The sequence below is a fragment of the Chrysochloris asiatica genome, unplaced genomic scaffold (assembly GCF_000296735.1).
Source record: "Chrysochloris asiatica unplaced genomic scaffold, ChrAsi1.0 scaffold00072, whole genome shotgun sequence".
NCBI classification, from domain to species: Eukaryota; Metazoa; Chordata; class Mammalia; order Afrosoricida; family Chrysochloridae; genus Chrysochloris; species Chrysochloris asiatica.
Genome location: NW_006408590.1, coordinates 12,658,261 through 12,672,321, shown reverse-complemented (window position 1 = coordinate 12,672,321; position 14,061 = coordinate 12,658,261).

Genomic DNA, 14,061 nt, shown 5'->3' with positions numbered 1-14,061 from the left:
GGTTGGCTTTGGCAAAATCCCTTAGCTTCTGTTTATCCTGGAATGTTTTGATTATACCATCGTATTTGATTGACAGCTTTGCTGGGTAGAGGATTATTGGTTGACAGTGTTTTTCTTTCATGATTTTATATATGTCTCCCCATTGCCATCTTGCTGCATGGTTTCTGTTGAGAGCTCTGAGCTTAATCTGATTTGCTTGCCTTTGTATGTTATATTTCTCTTTTCCCTAGGTGCTTTCAGGATTCTGTCCTTATCTTTGATTTTGGAGAGCTTGATTATTATATGTCTTGGTGATTGTCTTTTAGAGTCTATCCTTCCTACGGGTTCTTGAGTTTCCTGAATGCTTATCTTTTTGCTTTTCAGGATGTTAGGGAAATTTTCTTCCAGAAGCTCTTCAACTATCTCCTCTGTGGACTTGTGTGATTGTTCCTGTTCCAGAATGCTGATAATTCTTAAGTAATTCCTCTTCATGTTGTCCAACATGAATCTTAGGCCTTCTTCAGATTTTTTTTTAATGCTTTTTTGTGTTTGCTCTTCTATCTTAGTAGTGTTGAGAAATTTATCTTCTAGCTTCTATCTCTTCAATTCTACTCCTTTCCCTTCTCAGTGTATTGTCGATTTCTGATATTCTATTAAGCATTTGGACATCTTTCTGTAGGTTTTGAATAGTTTCCAATGCTGTATGTATCTTATTTGATTGTTCCTGTAGCACTTTCCTGACATCCTCCTTATTTTTCTCAATTCCATTGTATAGTGTTTTGATACATTTTATAACCATTTTTCTGCATTCCTTCTCAGGCATTTCCAAAGCCTGCCCATCTTCTAGTATGGAGTGTAGGTCTACTTCCAGCTCATTTGCCTCAGTCACTTTATCTCATTTCTGGACATGTGCTGATATGGTCATTTGTTTTTATTTTTGGGGGCACATGCAGGAGGTAGCTCTGGCCTCAATACTTAGCTGGATGTGTATTTTTGTACTTTTTATGCTTCCTGATTGCCTCCAGGTAGATGTGATCAGGAGATGGGCTTCCCTTTTCACTCTTCTTCCTGCAAAATTTCAAGATGCCACTGTTGGTTGTTGTGATGTAACTCAGGATTTAATGTTTTACATGTTTCCTTTTTAGTCTGCCTGCTCCAAAACACAATACTTGTTTAGGCCTTTTTCCTAGTGATAAACAGTTCAGGGCTGGCTGTGGTTGCTTTGCACTGCCAATTGGTTTTAAGTGGAAACTGTCACTTTAAATTTCAAGGAGATCTGTTGGCATGCATAGTAGAACCCTCCGGGGTAGGGGGTGGGGTATCCATGTGCTCAGGAACCCCCTCTAGCCACCAGAATGGAGGTGTGCAGAGAGCAAGAGACCAATGAACAGATACAAAAAAAAAAAAAAGAATGTCTACACCTTTATCTCTGCAGTTCTGCTCTGATCCTTCCCCCACTTGGTGTTGCCCAAGATGGTGGCTCCAGGAGCAGTGAGTGTGTGAATTAGAAAACACTGGATTTCTTGCTTCTGTTACAAATTCCCCTAGCTGTAAGTCCTCCAACCTTCTAAATACTTCTTTATATGTGGTTCAGAGTTCTGGGACCATCTCCTGAGACTGCTTGGTCCAGTATTCTGTGTTGTTGCTGACAGAGCTCCTCACTGCACTTCTACCCTCAATGTCATCTTGTTTGTTCTCCTATATTTGTCTTTTATGTTGATTTGAAAATGTATTCACAATGAAGAAGTCATTCAGCCTGCCAAATTCTATCATGCAATCTCTAGCATTGTTTCTATCACCAAGGCCATATTTTCAAACTATTGATCCTTCTTCTTTGTTTCCAACCATTGCATTCCAATCACCAGCAATAACCAATATATCTTAATTGCATATTTGATCAATTTCAGGCTGAATGTGTTGGTAGAATTCATCATTGGATTTAGTGATTGGTGTGCAAATTTGAATAATAGTTGAATTAACTGGTCTTCCTTGTAGCTGTATGGATATTATCCTACCACAGACAGCTTGTACTTTAAGATAGATCTTGAAATGTTCTTTTTGACAATGACTATAACACCATTGCCCTTCAATTTGTCATTCCCGCCACAGTAAACCATGTGATTGTCAGATTCAAAATGGCCAATACCAGTCCATTTCAGCTCACTAATGTCTAGAAAATCAATATTTATGCTGTCTATTTAATTGCTGTCAGCTTCCAGTTTACTTAGATTCATACTTTGTACATTAAAGGATGTTTGTGGCTGCTTCTCCTCATTTTGAGTTGTGCCTCATCAGCAGATGAAGGTCCCAAAAGTTTTACTCCATTTGCATCATCACAGTCAACTCTACTTTGAATAGGAAGCTCTTCTCTATTTATATTTTGAGTGCTTCCAACCTGAGGGCCTCATTTTCTGGCATTATATCTGACAATATTCTAGCATTCTTCATCATATTTTAACATTCAATATTCTAGTGTTATCTGACAGAGTTTCACTGCTATTCATAAGGTTTTCAGTGACTAAATATTCAGAAGTATTCTGCCTCTCCTTTTTCCTAGTCTGTCTTGGTCTGGAAGTTCATCTGAAACCTGTCCACCATGGGTGACCTTGCTGGTATTTAAAATATCAGTGGCATAGCTTCAAAAATCACACCAAGACACAAGACACCACAGTATGACAAACTGACAGATGAGTGTTGGAATGGACTAATGGACCACATGAACATCCGTCTCCACAACATAAGACCAGAAGAACTAGATGGTACCTGGCTCTCACAACCAACTGCTCTGAAAGGGGTCACATTAAAAGGTCCTGAATAGAGTGGGGGGAAATAGAATTCAAAATTCTAAGAAAGACCAGGTTTACTGGTTAGCTAGAGACTGGTGGAACCCTGAGACTAAGGCCCTTGGTCACCCTTCAGGTCTGGAACTGGACAGACACCTATGGATCAATTTTCAGCCAAGTGATAGGTAGGAATATGGAGGGGTTGACACACTAGCGAGGAATGCACAGCTGTTTGAGCTTAAGGGGCAAAACTGATCTAAACACAACACTCAGAAGGGTGGGGAAAGAAGGAAGACTGGAAACAAGAACCACAGGGAGGAAATGGGATGAGCGATATTACATTGAGGAGATAGTAATCATTGCCATGAAGGGAAGTATATGATTTGCTGACAGTAAAGCTGATGTTCTGCTCTGTAAATAAACCTTCACTCAATTCATAACAAAAAGTTAAAAAGAAAAGAGAGACAGAGAGAGACTGTTTCAGTTCTTCTAGAACCCAAATTTCTTGGTTTCTAGGAAGTTGGGGTAACCCACAAAAGTCATTGCCCTTACGTGTCCTTTTGTACCTGGAGCACTGAAAAAAAATTGTCCCTAAAAGTGACTTTTGAGTCAAACAATGGGGAGATCATTTTACTTTGGGCACTATGCTGTTTTGAGGAAATCAGTCCATTTAAGGAACAGATTCATTTTAGGGTAATATTTTACCTGGTAATTATTTTACCAGCAATTATTTTAATTCTTCTTCAGGAGATCTCCAGCATTATTTCTATCACCAAGGCCTTATTTTCCAACTACTGATCCTATCATGCTATATGAAAATCCTTCCTGATAACAAATTTATCAGTTCTGTTCCAGCCCTTTTTACCTGCATATAAATGCCCATAGATTTGTTAGCAGAATGTTTCAAGGGCTCTCTCATCTTTAGAACATTTTTTATTTGCTGTAGGATAAGCACTGGACTGCTAATCACAAGGCCAGCAGCTCAAACCCACTGGTCTTCCTCGGAAACCCTATACTGGGTCACTATGAGTCAGAACAGACTCCATGGCATTTAACAACTAGTGGAAATGTGGAGTTGTGGTGTGGTGCTGTAGGATAAGCACTGGACTGCTAACTGCAAAATCAGTGGTTCAAACCCAGCAGTTGCTCCTTGGAAATCCTATCCAGGATTTCCATGAGCCGGAACCAATTCCAGAGCACTTAACAACAACAGAAGAAATGTTACCCCAGTTTGTAAATTGTCCTGGTGTGACTGCTGTGGGTTAATGCACTGAACTGCAAAGTCTCTTTGAACAGAAAGGTCAGCAGCTCAAGTTTACCAATTGTTCCTCAGATACATATACAGGGTCGCTATGAGTCAGAACTGAGTTAACGGCACTTATCAATAATCTATTAAATAAACTTCAGTTAATTTTTATATTGGCTTAATATGATGTTTGTTTTACCACCATGTTAATCATCCTTGAAAAACATGGGAAATTTCCAGCATAGTTGAAGACAGGCTCAGAAATGGAACAGAAAAAATGGTTCGGGTTCATACTACAGACACTCATTGTATGCTTTCTATAGACCTTGTCCTATGTTGGGCATTAGAAACAATAAGGAGATTCATACAAACTTCTGATCCCCAGGAGCTTTCTGCTTAGTAGAGAAACAGATAAAGAGGAAGTCAGAATGAAATAGGTTAAGCTTGTCTTTATTTTACCCTGTGATTCCCATTTCTATACCCCCTTCTTTCTCAGTTCTTATCACAAACAATATTTCCGCATTTACTTGATTGTCTTACTTGTTTATTACAGCTTTATTCCCTCACTGGATCCCTAGTGCCCAGCAGAGTAACTGTTACATACTTGCTGTTGTTGGTGGTAGTTGTGAACCACAGTGTCAGTTCCGACTCAGTGACCCCGTCTGTGTAGGGGTTCTGAGGCTGTAAATCTTTATGGGAGTAGAAAGTTTTATCTTTCTCCCATGGAACAGCTAGTAGTTTCGAACTGCTGACCTTGAGGTTAGCAGCCTGACTCGTAACTCCTTGCTACCTAGATGAACTTAATGAATACATGTAAATGAATGACTCTAATAAGATAGGCACAGTGACCAATGGTAGCAGGTAGGAGAGATGCCCAGCCCAATCCTGGCAGATCAAGGAAGGCTTCCTAGAGGAATTGATCCTATGTTGAAATTTGAGTATAAACTGGAGTTAACAAAGTAGAGCATGAATATATTGTTCCCATTCCTGGGGACAAGGACCAAAGCTGAAAGTGAATCCAGTGTATTCAGGAGGTGCAAACACTCCCGTGTGGCTGGAGAAGAGCAAATGGCAGGGGTGAGAAGGGGAAAGGAAGACGTGCAGAAGGAGTCATGAGAGATAAGGGGGAAAGATGCAGCAGAACACGGTCATTAAGAACTTCCTTGTGAGACTTGCTGAGGAATTTGAGCTTTATTCTAGATGCAATGGAGAATGACTAAAGATATTGAAGTAGGAGAATGAGAGGGTCAGGCCATTGCTCTTTCTGTTCTTCTCACAACTGCATGAATGGTCTCCCGAGGACACATCCTCCAAGATTTGGGAGTAGCAACCACAGTCCAAAAGGTAACATACTGCAGAGTGTACAATACGTCCCCACACACCGTGGTGAGTGTTAGGTGAGTACCAACGACCATTCTTAGCTGAGTCCTTACCTGGGTGCCCTCAGAGCTTATACAAAGCAAACCCTGGCTCCTCCCTGGTTCTCTGTGTCCCTTTCAGAAATGAAGCTGGAGTGGGTGCCTCAAAGCCTATTACTGGAGCCTAAAGACTATGACTTGGAAGCCACAGTTCCCCAACATCAGAAGAATATATGCTTCTTCCTAAGGCTCCCCCCACTGGAACTATCTGTGGAACATGAGGAATAACGGAAAAGCAGTACTCTCTTGGAGACATGTGGAAAACAGTTTGTTTGCTTGGAGGAAAATCATAACTTGTTTTTCCCAGAGAGGAAAATGAAAACTCTTGCCCATTTAGTCGTTTCAATCCCTGTGTGTCTGTGTTTTTGAACCAAAATGCAATCATGGGAGGAGTGATGCTTGTTCATAAACAGGAAATCTTCATTGAAGGATTAGTTCTACTGGCCAAACTACAGGAATTCAAGCCCAAATCACCCGTTCAGGCTCTCTAAAGCAAGAACGGGGTCACTAGGCCACAAACCCCACTGGGAAATATTTCACAGAAGGGAGGACAGCATTGGTTATATACTGTCTTTGTGTGGGGATGGTTGGAGTGTGGGTAGAGGAATAGACAATAGCGAAGTGTGAAAAATCCAAACATAATCTCCAAAACTGGCTTGAAATAATCATTCCTTTAGGGACTTGATCTTCACAGTCAAAATGGAAACAAAAGAACAAGGCCTGGCTTTTGTTTGGTTCACTGGTCTGGAAAATGTGCCCATGGACGGGGAGGCTGAACTGAGTGTTTGAGGTGAATGTAGGGAGCTGGGAGGCAATCGATGGGGATTTCTTTTGTTCTCGGGTTTTCTCAAGCTGGAACCTTTCTCACCTGAGAGAACCACTGAAGCTGCCCTTTCTTGCCCTCAACATCCCGCTTTGAACAGATAAGAACTTTTTTGGTAACATGAGAAGCTGACTAGAGGTAAGGCATCAAGGGTGTACTCTTAATGAGGATTTATGCTTGCTTGTTCATAGCTTCTCCTCCTCCCAATAATTCTTCCAGAAAGCATTTAGCTGGTTTAGAAAAAGCATATTCAATTCCCCAGAGAACAGTGTGCATATTAACCGTGGATGGATGCAGGTCTGACCAGTCTCTGAATGCTTGGAGCTTTACACACTGCGTAACCGATGCACTAAAAACAGCTTGCCAGCTTCTGAAGAGAAAGTTAGTTACCCTGAGGGGGAATGGAGAGTGGGTGGAGGAAATGGAAAATAATTCTCTGGATAGGTCATTTGAAAAATCTTGTAGGGATTTCTAGAAGTAAGACTAAAGTGATCTAAATAAGACTTTCCTCCATAAAAGCAAAACAAAAATCCTTATTAAGCATCTGATATGTGCCAAGAATAACTCCTGGTGTGGCACTGTGGGTTAATGCTCTGGTCTGCAAAGTCAATTTGAAGCACAAGGTTGGTGGTTCAAGCTCACCAGCCACTCCTTGGAAACCATATACAGGGTTGCTATAGGTCAGAACTGACTTGAAGGCACTTAATAACAATAATGTGCCAAGAACTGTGCTCAGAGCTTATACAAATTTACCAAAAGATGTGTCTGGTGAGTCCTGAACAAGGGGAAACATGTAAGTTAAGCTCCACATTCAGCACAGCTTTTTCAACTGGGGGGCGGGGAGGGCGGCACTTTCTAAATGGGAACTGTGTGTGAGAAAGCAGATTTCAAAGGACAGTAGAAGTCTCCTTGGGTGGAAGAAGCAAAATTCAGACTTCAGGATGCTGAAGTGGCTGGAAATTATGGGGCAAGATAATGTATTAGGGCATAATTCTAAAGCTCTTGATTTGTGAAAGTTCACCTTGTCTTGATATAAGTTCAGACATGATTTTAGATTTTTCTAATTATTAACCAGCAATATAACAGTTTTGCCCTCAGGTAGAGTATGCTTACAAGATTACAACACCCAGCTAAACCCATGGAGGGGTTACATGAAGACCCAGGGAACTTGCCTGGATGTGCCTTTAAAGATTCACTGAAAATTGCCACATGTTCACTACGGGTCCTAGTGGTTATGACTCAGGATATAGGGTCATGATTTATAAATGGACCATCATGTAGCCAGGGACAAGATCAGGGCTATAGAGTGTGTGGGGGTAAAGTTTCCCAAAGAAATTCTCATAGGACAGCCCATGAGAATGAGCAGGTACATTGTTGTGGTGGGAAAAAAAAATTCCTAAGCACAATTCTTCTGTTCTTTTTATCACCAATGAAGATTTCAATTTTCTTAAACAATCTTCCTAGAAAGCCACCATGATTGTTTTGCATCCTTTGACACAATCTACTGATACCCCGTTGGAATCCCCAAACACAGTCACCAGAACCTTCTGAGCTGAACTCTCTACCTTGAATTCATTTTGCAGGGCTTCTGGACTTCCCTTAAAATGCTTGATCCATCTAAACACTTTTGTTTTATGTGGGGAGCATCCCTGTAAACTTGTTGCAAAGCTTCAAAGATTTGACACGATGTCTACTTCAGTTTTGTTGCAAGTATATTAGAGATTTCCAGCAAGATGGTGGGCTAGGAAGATACTCCACAACAAAGACTGTTAATATGAACCTGCTTCTGTTGTTATGTTAATGAGGTCAACCAGATAATCACTTTTGAAGGTTGTTGTTAAGTGCCCTTGAGTAGGTTGGATCGATAGGGACCCTGTATAGGGTTTCCAAGGCTGTAAATCTTTACAGGAGCAGAAAGCCTTATTTTTCTCCCAGGAAGCAGCTGGTAGATTCGAGCTACTGACCTTGAGGTTCGCAGTGTCTCATAAAAAGCAGAATAGAGAGAAACACATACAGGAGCATGACAATACCAAGAAACTCCTGGGCTACCCACACAGAGGAGTGCTGTCCTAAGCCCGATGACCTCATTTGGACTTCCAGCCCTAAAACTGTGACACAATAAATTTATGTTCTTTAAAGACACCCACTTGTGGTAGTTGTTGTTGTTGTTAAGTGCCGTGGAGTCAGTTCTGACTCATAACGACCCTGTATAGGGTTGCTGAGGAACATTTGGTGAGCTTGAACCACAGACCTTGCAGTTCAAACCGACATGGCAGTCCAGTGCATTAACCCACAGTGCCACATTAGGGCAGCATGAGGCAATGAACCCACTTCCCTAGGCCTGGGCATGTTCATTTTTTCCAGCAGCTAGACAGCATCTAGATGCACTAGTGTGTAGGTAGCCCAGCTTGCTGATGAGACCAGAGCTCAGCAGCTGACCCTCACACTGACGAAATAATTTGCTCAGTGACACTAGAGAACAAACCCAGCCATCCATGGAAAAATAAATTATGGGATCCTGCCCTAATTTGGGACAAATGACACCTCTAGTTTATTCTTAACTGTCCTTCTATGCAAATGTTTCTTTTCCTTTCTAATTTGTCATGTGGGAAAAGTTCAATTAGCCTGAACATGTGGGAACAGACTCTCCTGATTTTGAGCTCTTCATTTCTTTCCCTTAGGCATTTAATCAGTTCTCTTTTTTTGGACTAGATTTGTTTGGCAAGTCAAAGAGAAGATAACAAGATTGGGGGTAGGGGAAGCAGGTTTTTAGAGTTAGAAGTACAAAAGGAGCTGCCATAGGAGGCCTCAGATTAGGATAGAAAGCATATCCTCTACAGCTATATCTTACCATAATTGAAAGTTTAAAACAGAGTGGATTTGATTTGAATCAAGAGACTGCAATTAAATTTATTTTTCTAAGAAGTGCACTCTTAGTCTATAATATAGCTTTAATGTCTGTGCTTCATAACTAACTTGGAGTAAAGAGTAGATTTCATTGTGAATATATTTCATCTTAAAGAGTGTATTTCATTTTAATGTAAAGACTTTTGAGAGGCATCAAGATACAGCAAAAATGTATTAGGTTTTCAGAAGCCCTGAGTTCTTGCTTCTCTCCTGCGAGTACCTGCTGGGTGCCCTTACATAAGTTCCTTACCTTTCTGAGTCATGATTTCGTCTTCCATAAAATATACAATAATCTCTGCTCTGACCTCCCTACAGGGCCACTATACTTAATAAAGGGTAAGGTGCTTTGTAAATGTGAGCAGCTGATAGGATTCACAAGACACAAGAGCTGGGAGGAGGACCCAGAATTTCCGGTAACCACCAGTGCTTCCCATGTTGTTGTTAAGTGCCGTCGAGTTGGTTCTGACCCATAGAGAGCTTTATAGGGTTTCCGAGGACTGGCTGGTGAGTTTGAACCACCAACCTTGTGATTCAAACCAACTTTGCAGTCCAGTGCATTAACCCACAGCATCACACCAGGAGGGTAAGAATATGATGTAGCTTTTTGGAGGGCAATTTGGCATTCTCTAGTCCTGGTGCGTAGTGGTTACAAATTGTGCTGTGAATCTTAAGGTCAGCAGTTCGAAACTACCAGACGCTCCACGGAAGAAAGATGAGGCTTTCTGCTCCCATAAGGATTCACAGCCTCGGAAACCCTGTACAGGGTTGCTGTGGGTCAGAACCAACTCAACAGCACTTAACAACAACAGTCCTGGTGTAGCACTGTGGGCTAATGCAGTGGACTGCAAAGTCATTTGAACTACAAGGTTGGTGGTTCAAGCTCACCAGCCACTCCTTGGAAACCCTATACAGGCAGGGTTGTGATGGGTCGGAAATGAGTCGACAGCACTTAAAAACAACAGTCCTGGTGTGGTGCTGTGGGATAATGCACTGGACCGTAAGGTCGGTTTGAACTGCAAGGTTAACTGTTCAAATTCACCAGCCACTTCCTGGAAAACCTATCTACACAAGGTCATTAGGGGTTGGAACTGACTTAAGAGCACTTAACAACAACGACTGAAAGTACAGAGTTACATTGTGGTGCAAATGGTTAAGCAACTGACAACTAATTGAAGTGTTGGCAGTTCAAATCCACCCTAAGGTGCCTCAGAGAAAGACCTTTTATCTGCTTCTAAAAAGCCAGCTATGAAAACATTATGGAGCATAGTTCTACTCTGACACTTAGGAGGTCTCCATTGGTTGGAACCAACTAGACAGCAACTGTGGCTATTGTTGGTGTTTTTATAAAATTCAAAATTATGATGCATGTACCCTTGACCCAAGGCTTGTACTTCTAGAAATCTATCCTGATGAAGTACCTGAAGTCCTGGGACTGCGGGTGAATGTGCTGGGCTGCAAGGATGGTTTGAACTGCAAGATCGGTGGTTCAGGTTCACAGTTGCTCCTTGGAAACCCTATACAGGGCCACGGTGGGCCAGAACCATCTTGATGGCTCTTAATACCAACAAAAACCTACACAATTACATAAAAAATAAAGACAGTCATCACTGGATGTTAGCAGTTGCCAAATCCTAAGTACTTTTTATGTATTAATTCACTCAATCCTTATAACAACACTTTGGAATTTTTATCTCCACTTTACCAATGCGGAAATCAAGGCAAAGAGAGGTGAAATAACTTGCCCAGGGTCACAGAGCTGGCCAATCGCCCAGCAGGGATTTGCAGCTGGGCAGTTTAGCTTCAGACCCTGCCCGTTCAGCCACTCTGCAGGGGCAATCCAGGTTTTGTAGAGTTATAAGCTCAAAGGATTTTAGAGGGCCTCATAAAAAAATACAAAACAAAATTACAAATTCAAGTCAGGTATGAAAATGAATATCTATTTAGAATGAGAAAAGAAATCATAGAAATTACAAATTTAAAAAAAGCTAACAAATACCACAAGCATCACAAAATCCAGAAAAATAGCATCATAATTTTTCTCAATTTACTGCCTGATGCACCTTTATCAATTTTTTTTCCTACATTGTTTTGGTGAAATAGTTTTTGATCACTTCTTATTCATGAGACATGAGTTTTGAAATGTCATCTTTTATGAAGACAATGGAAAGATAATTCAGCCTTTTCTATAGTAGAGCAAATTGAAATTTGTGCCTTCTCACAGACATACACTCACTGTTTGTAGTACTGCTACAGCTTTATGCCTTACTAATACAGAATTCTGGAGATACAATCAAGATGGCGTATCGGGTAGACATGCAGTGAGAGGCTCCGCCACCAACAACACAGAATACCTGGCCAAGCAGGCTCAGGGGATAGTGCTAGAACTCTGAAGCACATATATAGGAATATTTGGAAGGTTGGAAGGCTTACAGCTAGGGGAATTTGTAGCAGAATAAAAAAATCCATTGCTTTCTAATTCAAGACTCTCAGCTATTCCTGGAGCCGCCATCTTGGGAGAGATCAAGCGGGGGAAGGATCAGAACAGCCACAAATGCCTGACAGAACCGCGGAGATACAGGTGTGGGCATTCATTTTTTGGTGTCTGTTCATTGGTCTCTTGCTATCTGTGCACCTCCATTCTGGTGACTAGAGGGGCATCCCCTGAGAGAATGGACAGCCCACTCCCACTCCTGGAGGGTTCTACTGTGCATGCTCACAGATTTCCTCAATATTTAAAGTGACAGTTTCCACTGAAAACCAAATGGCCACCACTCATCTGTGAGTTTGTCATACTGTGGTGGCTTGTGAGTTGCTATGATTCTGAACGCTATACCACTGGTATTTTAAATAACCAGCAGGTTGACCCATGGTGGACAGGGTTCAGATGAGCTTCCAGACAAAGACAGACTAGGAAGAAAGAGTGACGAACTACTTCTGAATCTTTAGTCACTGAAAACCATATGAGTAGCAGAGAAACACTGTCAGATATCGTGCCGGAAAATGAGCCCTTCAGGTTGGAAGGCACACAAAATGCGACTGGGGAAGAGCTGCTTCCTCAAAGTAGAGTTGACCGTGATAACGTGAATGGAGTAAAGCTCGTGGGAGAAAAGCCCGCAGGACCTTCATTTGCTAATGGGGCACAACTCAGAATGAAGAGAAATAGCTGTAAACATCCATTGAAAATTGGAACATGGGATGTACAAAGTATAAATCTGGAAAAATTGAAAGTTGTCAAATATGAAATGGAATGCATAAACATCGATATCTTCAAACTGGCCAATACCAATCCATGAGCTGAAATGGATTGGTATTGGCCAGTTTGAATCTGACAGCCACATGTTTTAATATGCCGGGAATAACAAATTGAAGAGGATTGGTGTTGCATTCATCGTCAAAAAGAACATATACAGATCAGTCATGAGGTACAATACTGTCTGTGATAGGATATTATCCATGCGCCTACAGGGAAGCCCAGTTAATACCACTATTATTCAAATTTATGCACCAACCACTAAAGCCACTGAGGATGAAATAGAAGAATTCTACTAACTTCTTCAATCTGAAATTATCAAATACGCAATCAAGATGTACTGCTCATTACTGGTGATTGGAATGCAACGGTTGGGAGTAAACAGGAAGGATCAGTAGTTAGAAAATATGGCCTTGGTGATAGAAATGATGGAATGCATGATAGAATTTGGCAAATCCAAAGATTTGTTCATTTCAAATACCTTCTTTAGACAGCATAAGAGATGACTATACACATGGAGCTCGCCAGATAGAATACATAGAAATCAAATTGACTACATCTGTGGAAAGAGAAGATGGAAAAGCTCCATATCATCAGTGAAAACAAGGCCAGGGGCAGACTATGGAACAGACCATCAATTACTATATACAAATTCAAACTGAAGCTGAAGAAAATGAAAACAAGTCCACGAGAGCCAAAATATAACTTTGAATATATCCCACCTGAATTTAGAGATCTTTTGAAGAATAGATTTGATACATTAAACACTAAAGACCAAAGACCAGAAGAGTTGTGGGATGACATCACAAACATCATACATGAAGAAAGCAAAAAGTCATTGAGAAGGCAAGAAAGAAGGAATAGGTCAAAATGGATGTCAGAAGAGACTCTGAAACTTGTTCTCCAGCGTAGAGATGCTAAAGCAAATGGAAGAAATGAGGAGGTCAAAGAGCTGAACAGAAAATTTCAAAGATCAGCTCGAGAAGATACAGCAAAATATTATAATAAGATGTGCAAAGATCTGGAATCAGAAAACCAAAAAGGAAGAACATGGTCTGCATTTCTCAAGCTGGGGGAACTGAAGAAAAAATTCAAGCCTCGACTTTCGTTATTGAAGGATTCTCTGGGCAAATTATTGAGTGATGAAGAAAGCATCAAGAGAAGATAGAAAGCATACACAGTCACTGTACCAAAAGGAAATGATTAATGTTCAACCATTTCAAGAGGTACCATATGATCAAGAGCCAATGATACTGAAGAAGGAAGTTCAAAGTGCATTGAAGGAATTGGTAAAGAACAAGGCACCAGGAACTGATGGAATAACAATTGAAATCTTTCAAGAAAGTGAGGCGGCACAGGAGGCACTCACTCATCTATGTCAAGAAATTTGGAAGACAACTATCTGGCTGACTGATGGGAAAAGATCCATATTTGTGCACATTCCAAAGAGAGGTGACCCAACAGAATGCGGAAATCATCAGATAATCTCTTTGATATCTTATGCAAGTAAAGTTTTACTAAAGGTAATACAGAAATGGCTACAATCATACGTTGACAGAGAACTTCCAGAGATTCAATCCAGGTTCAGAAGAGGCTGTGGAATGAGGGATATCATTGCTGATGTCTGATGGATCTTGGCTGAAAGCAGAGAATAT